Source organism: Glycine soja, chromosome 20 (assembly GCF_004193775.1).
Source record: "Glycine soja cultivar W05 chromosome 20, ASM419377v2, whole genome shotgun sequence".
Lineage (NCBI taxonomy): Eukaryota > Viridiplantae > Streptophyta > Magnoliopsida > Fabales > Fabaceae > Glycine > Glycine soja.
Window position 1 is genome coordinate 8,845,847 of NC_041021.1, and position 9,012 is coordinate 8,854,858.

The 9,012-nt window shown below is 34.1% G+C and overlaps 1 long non-coding RNA gene and 1 pseudogene across 1 annotated transcript; one reads left to right on the forward strand and one right to left on the reverse strand.

The window, feature by feature from the left end:
• The first annotated feature begins 1,574 nt into the window (after positions 1-1,574).
• LOC114401850 lies at positions 1,575-2,363 on the forward strand (annotated as a pseudogene).
• Positions 2,364-7,461: 5,098 nt separating this feature from the next.
• On the reverse strand, positions 7,462-9,012 carry LOC114401310. The gene is made up of 4 exons (XR_003664251.1): positions 8,946-9,012; positions 8,732-8,787; positions 7,672-7,713; positions 7,462-7,580 (listed from the first exon to the last, which is right to left on the reverse strand). It is a non-coding gene; the product is annotated as an uncharacterized LOC114401310 (long non-coding RNA).

The window sequence follows — 9,012 nt, forward strand, 5'->3', positions numbered from 1 at the left end:
GATTGATTAGGATTAAACTTTACAAATGAAAATGAGATCACCGATGATAAATGGAGAAGATGAATATGCACATAATAGAGGAGACCCCTAAGGGTACATAGATTACATTCAACTCTTGAAGAAAAGAAAAAAAACTAATCGATTGTTGCACGAGAGACACAGAACAAGAGAACGATGTAGGAAATGATCACGGTCACGATTCAGTAATGCCTCGGCTTTGCTTTTCTTCCTTCTTCCTCTTCTTTCTCTCTTTCTTTTTCTTTTTCCAACTTCTGAATCCTTAAACCCCTCCCCAACATGGCTATTTATAGGGAAAAATCCATTTTGGGGTAGGGGAAGCCCACCCAGGCGAGCTAGTTGCTTAGGCACGAAGCCATTTCATGGCCCAAGCGAGCTAGATGCTAGCCTGGGCTTGCTAGGGTCTAGAAAAATCCAAAAAAAACCATTTTGCCCCATTCCTTGGTATCCTTTTGTTTTCTTAATCAAAACACTGAGTGATTCCTTGCTTCGCACTGTAACTGGCTCCAAATATTGTAATTCGACTAGCAAGAATCAAAATATCATATCGAACGATATTTCTCTGACAAAATTAGGGTTTGACAGATAGGATTTTTACATTTTTACCATTTTATTATATATGATATTGACAATGATATATAATAAGTTTATGTAGTTTTAATTTATATTTTTGGATATTTCATAAATAAAAAGTTACAAGTGTTTAAAATTAATTTAATACAAATTATAAATACTAAAAAAAATTATCAAGAAAATCAAATTAAATTTTGAAAGAAAACATTACATAAATATGTCCATTTATGTAATTTGTATGGAAACATTACCTCAACATATAATTTTTCAATTGACTTTCCGTTTCTGACTATTTTTGTTAAACATAATTTATATTTTATAAGCTTTCAACTAGTTTAAAAGCTAGTTTTACCCAAGATAAAGATTCACATACACTTAAATTTGACATCCATGCATTTTATAAATATTCATATATTTCTACATAAATATATATTTTTAATATTATGTAAAGATTTCAATTGGTTTTTCAACTCGAAGAAACTAGAATTAGTAAGGAAGCCCGGATGAAGCCAAATCTCCTTGGCATGAGGGCAACCTTGAAAGCAATGAAGAACATCCTTCGTATGATGAGAACAAGCCTAACATACTACTAAAAAAACAACATTTTACGACAGGGACTCTACAACGGTTGTTTGGGAACCACCTTAGAAAGTGGTGAGGTGGCATTTTTGTAATTATTTTAACAATAAGAGCATTTTACGACATTCATTCTAAGATGGTTAATAAAAACCGCCTTAGAATGTTATATATAATTAAATTTATGGCAGGTTTTATAAAAAACCATCTTAATTCATTTGGATTAATAAAACAAAATGCGTAACTCGGTGTCCCCTTTCGCGCTGAAACTCTAACCCTAGCTAGCCTCAATCAACACCGTTTCCTCTTCCACGACTCCAGAGTATTTCCTCACCACTCCACTCTCTTTCTTTCCTCGCCACTCCACTCTCTTTCTTTCTTTCTTTTTCTCTCTCAGTGGGTAAACCATGGCTTTTTTGGTGGAGAAAACCACACAAGTGGTCACGAGTACAAGGTCAATGACCTTTTGTAGGGCCACACCGATGCTCCTGCAGCATCTTCTCCACCCAAGACCACGCCGCTGCCACTATTGCACCGAGCGTGCCCTCGACTGGGTCCCCGGCGGAGGACCCAACCTCATCGTCGATCATGGTGATGACGCTACCCTCCTCATCCATGAAGGCGTCAAGGCCGAGGAACTTTATGAGAAGACCAAGGAACTCCTCGACCCCAACTCCACTGACAACGCCGAGTTCCAGATCGTGCTTACCATCATCAGAGATGGGTTGAAGACCAATCCCACCAGGTACCAAAGATGAAGAACGTCTTGTTGGGGTTTCTGAGGAAATCACCACTGGAGTTAAGAGGCTCTATCAAATGCAACCGAATGGCACTCTTCTCTTCCCTGCTATTAATGTGACTGACTTTGTCACCAACAACAAGGTAATGTCTCTTTTTCCCCCAGATATAGTGCCTTTTGTGTTAAAATGTAGGATTGTGTTCATATATGTTGTTTTTGGATGGGTTTTGTGGCATTAGTGAAATGGGGTTTTGAACCTTTCAATTGCTTGACTAATGTCCTCTAAGAAGTCTGGATCGGTATTGGGTGCTATTTTAGTGTGTTTGGATCTATGTGTTGAAAAAGCTTGACTAATTATCTTATCGTTAACCCACAGATGACTGATTATGATGAGTATGGCACACCTCTGGATCGAGAAACATTTATGAAAGAGCTTGAGACTTTTTACAGACAGTGATCCTTGGAATTTAAGCCTCCTAAGTTTTATGGAGAGCCACTCAATTGTCTTAAGTACGTATAATATCCCTTGTGATGCATTCATGGAATTTAAGCCTCCTAAGTTTTACACTGTAGTTGTGCTTTCAGTACTGCTGTTTGTTATGCTTTCCCTATGTTTGATGGCCTAGGTAGTGTTTATATACTCAAGAGCTACACAAACGATTGCAGACACTAGCTGTAGGCTATAGCACAAAGAGAATTGATGTCGTGGAAGTCAAGGATTTTGTGACTTTGTCCTCAGTCCTCTTGTCAACTTTACAAAGATCCTATCATTTAGTATTTTTCATTCATCTAATAAATCCTTTTTGAATTTGGAAAGATATGGTAGGGCTATGTTCAAATAGTTGTTGTTTGACTTGTGGAGACCTGGTAACTGCTTCAGCCTATGTGATTTCGTCTTGTACTTTCCTTATAGTAGGTTCATGAGCCATAACCCAAATTCTTTTTTTTTGTCCTATAACTTCATTTTGATTAACAGACAATTTATTTAAATTTTGGAATAGAATGTATCATTACATTTTTAGTTTATTTGACATTTGGGTTGCCTCTTGTTAGGCTCTAGATATCATGTTGAGAATGAAAGAGAATGAGAGATACGATGACTTGTGTCAGAATTACACAGCGGAGCATATATTTATATTAGGAGGCAAGGGGTCTTAAATACAATAATATTTACAAGAATATACAATCACTCTAGAAGACATAATTACATAACATTTATACTACCTGGAAAAAAAATATATAATATACCATATTTACAAGTATTACTATGATTACATAATTTCCATAATGTTTTGGGTCCTTTGCCAGTTATTGATTACCAATAAGTGATAAAGTTGATCTTATTGATTGATTATATGTAGGTAATTGGATCCAAGTTGTGGCGGCAAGTAAGAGAGTCTTTACATTTTAGCATTATTCCTTTTCAGTCTTATTGTTAAGAGAATAGCCAATGATTGGCTCAGAAATTAGTTATATAAATATCTGAATGATTGGCTCAGAAATTAGTCATATATGAGCCAAAATATTTAAGCCAAGTTTGATGCTTTACCTTCCCACTTGTGTTATCTTGCCATTGTCATGGTTTGAGTAATTCATACTATATGATTCAACAAAACTCTGAAAACAAAAGTGACAGCATATAAATATATTTTTCCTCAAGTTTATACTGTATAATCTTACATTTTTTTCTTTTTAATTTTGTTTTATCAATATCTTAAACTAAGTTTCTTCTTGGCAGCTATAATTTGAATATTTTTAAACATTGATGCTATTATGTTTTATTATCTTAAATTGGTAATTTTGTTCATGAGTCATTATTTAGTCTTCAGCTTCACAAGAAAATATAAGTTATATCTTTTTGTAGCATGTGTCTACTTGGTTATCATTACATTGTTAAACGAAAGAAACTAACATTGGTATCACCAGAAATACACTTCAACCCACCAAGAGCATTTTGCTGGTAAAGGTGTTATAGTACTATTATCATTTGGCTTATGAGCACGTGCTCTATCTACTCAACTGTTAAGGTGTGTTTGGATTGCCATTTCAAGCTTCCAAACATCAGTTTGCACTACTACAAAGTAGGCTTTTTACATTGGTTAAAAGTGGCTTTTTACATCGGTTTTGACCCGATGTTGTAGCCAGCGATGTTTAAACATCGTCGTCCTATTACGACGGTTCAACGACTGATGTAGAATGGCTTGGGTTCCACTACGAGTGTCAACTCAAACCCAATGTAGAGTGCTGACAATTCTACATCGGTTATTAGGTAAACCCGATGTAGAAAGCTGATGATTCTACATCGATTATTCCAATAACCGATGTAGAATGTTCAACTTTCTACATCGGGTTTCCTAATAACCGATGTAGAATCGTTAGCTTTCTACATCGGGTGTGGCTGTCAAGCATTGTAGAATGTTACCCATGGTAAAGCATTCTACATCAGTTATTCGTATAATCGATGTAGAATTGTTGAAGTATTCTACATCAGTTTGCTATATAACTGATGTAGGATAATTTTTTTTAAAATTTTTTTGCTTTTTATTTATGAATGGCAATAACAATATATTCAAATATAATTTTTTTTCTTGACGCTCATACTTTAACCTGGTCAGATTTCTATCATAGATTATGCTACCATGAGCAATATCCCAACGCAATGCCGGTTAGCCCGTTATCAACCTAGGACAATGGACTGCAATTAAAAAGAGTACCAGAAAAAAACAGAAACTTGAACATAAATGACTCAGCAAAGCCAAATGGTAAAAAAGAAAAAAGAAAAACATGAGAAGAAAAAAATTGCAATGAGGGCACAGAAGTTCGTATCTATATCATATAAAGTTGACTATATTTTTTTACCCATTTTATAGTGACCATAAATATAATATATAATAGATTTATAAAACAAGAAAAATGATGCTAAGAATGGTAGATGTACAGTATAAAGTTATTAGATGAAAACATATCTAACCGGATGAATTTCGAACGCTGCTCATGACTGGCATCTGGTCCAGGTTTTGTATATCCTTTGGGAAATATGCCTCATGAATTGAATAAGCAGAAGAATAAAGAAAAAAAAAAGAGCTTGGAAACGACTTTTGTATAAACTACCAGCAAACCACAACCTACTTCACAGATTAAATATTTGTATTTTGGAGACAATATATTACCTTCCTTCATAGGCAAATAGAAAATTACAAGCAACCACACCAACTAACCAATTTAGGCAGAACTCCTTTATGAACACAAAGCATGTCAAGATTGTACATACCTCTGCTTTATCATCAACTGTGACCACTTTAAATGGATGCCAAGCTGAATTCTTCATATTTTCCTGCCACAAAGAACAAAGCTCGACACCTTTGGTCCCAGCTTCTTCAAGCGGAAATCTACTCACACAAAATAGAATTTCAAAATTCTTATTTCCATCAGAAAGGTGAACAGAATCTTCTTGCAAACATATTCACAGGTTAGCATAATTAGATGCAGGAAGAGAAGCAGTTGCTTTTCAGAGTGGAATGTGATAGAATCAACGAAGAGAAAAGTTAAGCCATGGAATCTGAGTGAAAGATATAACTAGGATTTTCTTAAATGCATCCAAGGCCAAGGTATAGTTTGCTAAATTAAAATACTCCTAAAAAAGGTCAGGGTAAATTAGCAAATCTCTATATATGGATAGAGAAAAGAGGACCAGGGGATATACTTTTATCAGGGAGAAAGTAAACAGGGTACATAAAAATATATTTTTTAAAAAAGAGAATTAAATGGACAACTAAATAAAAAAGAGAGTCACGTCTTTTATATAATTTCTTCACAAAAGAGCATAAAAATAGACAAAAGTTGGAGTTGATGGGAAAGGTACATAATTAATTATGGCTATATACATAATCAATTACTTCTTCGCGACACTACTTGTTGTATTTCGTTGAATGTCTTAGAAATAATGACTAACTGGGAGCAGGTTGTGTGTTTATCTCCAAGCTGGATAAGCAACAGAGGGAGCTCTCTAATCCATGCGAGTAAAGCATCTTGAAGTTCTAAATTTTCGGGATTGCTTGTCTCTATGGAAAGCATGCTTTCAATCTAGATTTGAACCAAAGACAAAAATAAATGTTAGTATGGAAAGGGAGAGAAGAGGAACGAATAAATTGCTTTCATAAGATTATCCAAAAGTCAAGAATTTCATTTCAAAGAAGTTCCTAAAATGATATGAAGTCAAATTTACGAGGGTTAGCATATCTTCAATAGCAGAAACACAGGCCAATTTCACCAAGGAACCTGGCTTGCTTTCCCTAAATGTCTGGGTAAAAGCCTGCAAGTGCCACAATTTCATGCTAATAGCAACATCAAAACCTTTGGAAAGGAAAAACATAATTACCATAAACATGGTACAAAATGACATGGAACAATTAAAAATCATGCAATCGATTTGAACTGTAGCAACCAAAATTAAGCACCGCGGAAGAAGATGAAGCGGCCATGCAAGAAACCCTAGTGAAAGTCGCTGCGGAAGGTGCAATGGATTTGAATTTAAGGAAGGCGGTAGAAAGAAAAGGAGCAGGGGCACGGGAAAGAAGAGTGAATCGCATTCCACTAACTAATTAATTAATTCCTATTCACTTCTCTTGTCTCTCCAAATTTTGTTGAAACTTCACACTTGGTGGCAATAAAAGGATGGGGAGATGTGAAAATAAAAAAAAAAATTAAGAAGCCTCGTTTGAAAATAGATATTTTGTAATTAAACTATCTTACTGGCATAATCAGTTCCAGCTAACTCAATCTTATTTTATATTATCATAATCTTTATCGTCAGATTATAAATCTTATTTCTATCTTCATGTTTCAATTTTAAAATTATTTAAAGTGATCTTTTTTTATACATACATGTTTCTGCTTGACACTAACACTTAAGTAACCCAAAAATCATGCAGATCAGAAAATCATATCTAAATCAAGAAATTTCATTTCTTCCTATTTACTGCACAAATAACAGACAAGTTGTATTATGCATGTGTTAAATTTATAATTAATTACAACATTAAATAAAGGCCTGGCTGTTACAATAGGAGTAAAAGGCATTAAGTAGGCTGCTAGTTAATGAAAAAATGTACTACGCTAGCGTAAAACTTTTTTTTTTCATTTTTTATAGTTAAACATTTATTTGTTTTTTTATATATGTGTACATGTACGTGTACCATTTTGTGTATACACTTAAACCATATTTTCTACATTTATATGAGTGTATGTTTATACATTTTATACATATTTGATTTGATTCGATTCGATTCGTATATGATAGTATACTTTAAGTCGTATTTTATATATATTTTTATTGCACCAAATGGAAAACAGGGAAATCTATATTAAAATGTTCAAAGCAACACCATTATTATTGGGTTACAAATAATTTCAAATTCAAATGAAACTTTTCAGTTGATTGGTTGAGTAACAAATGTGAGATTGGATGTAACAGACACAAGTCTTATCCCATGAGCAAAATTATATATATATATACATAAAAACTCTTGAGCATTAGAATTCACCTTTCAAATCCTGCACAATATTGGATGTATACAATCATGATAAAGAGCCCTTATTTCTTTCCACTTTTCTTGAGCCCAAAACCTCCAAAGCTTCCTTTATGTTGCGCCTTGGCTTTCAACTCCTTTAGCGCCTGCACAATACAAGCAACATGATTAAGTATAAATAAGGTCATTATTAGAAATGATGACTAGTATGTACTAACTTACAATACAATATCTGACCTTCTCCTCTTCCTTATTCTTCTGAATGTTAGCCATGTCAACCTACAAAATACCGACACAAATAAATTGCAAGGTCATAACCAGATTCAGAAGTTGTGTTTGTGTGTAAAACCAACAAGAATAAACCATATGTTGATCATGGTCAAAACCAAAATTTCACAATAAAACGAAGAAACAAATACTTAAGAAACCATTCTAAAACAAAAACAGGAAAGATAAAACAGGTTCTTGGAGTGCCTCTCCCCTTTGCTCTCAAGTCTCAATAACTTCTTCTCCACATCTATGAACCAAACACCCCCTTGTCTCTCAAGTATAATATTTATATCACACCCCTTCATTTTAATTGTTAATCAGACAACACATGTTACTATCAGTTGGACAGTTGTTAAAAGAACAACAATTCCTCTATGCTCCCCCTCTTACCCTTCTAACATGCATTGACCCACTTAACTGTGAGCTTACTATCATCAACATGATTACAATGCCAAAACAATTGAATCCTGTCACTTCAAACAGAAAGCAAAATGCATGAAAACAAGCATAAAACAATTGCAACGTGGAAACAATAGGTACTTCCTAGAGTGACCCAAGTTGGTTAGTTCTGTTTGCTTATGCAGAATGCAACATGGAAACAATAAAACAAATGGATAACGAGTTAGAAAATGAAAGCTCAAGTGAAAACCTAACTTGCAGTGCATACAAGGGATGAAGAGAGAGAGAGAGAGAGCAGTGTTACCAAAAACTAACATGGCAATTTATTTTTGATAAGTGCAAAATTAAAATTTTCTAATTCTTCAATAGACATCGCAACAGCCAGAATAGTAGCAATATAAATTAAATGAATTTGTATTCAACCTTTGGAAAGATTCATATTGAAAACAACCAATAATTCAACCAAGCCTAAAAATCTCAACCCTGTGTTATCTCTTCCTTGAACTTATTGCCAATTCTTAATCTGAAGCCCATCAAGTATGGAAATTCTAATCTTTGACCACGATAAATAAAATATTTTTTTTAAAAAAAAAACAAGATAACTCCAAAGGGAATTTCAATGAAATACCTCGTCGTAATCCTTCTTATCAGACTTGGGTTTCTTCAAAGGCTTAGCTTTTCCACCTAAAAGCCCAAAAGAGGGGGAAAAATAAGAAATCGATCATATAAATTGCAAACCAAAGAATCTTAGTCTTTATCAATAGATATGAATTTCAGGGTTCAAATCAATTAAATGATCAAAATCAGGAGTTTGAGGGATGGAGAAAGAAGAAAAACAATACCTTGCTTGGTCGACATGGTTGCGATGCGGAGCTAGGGTTTGGTCTGAACATAAAAACGACAGACACG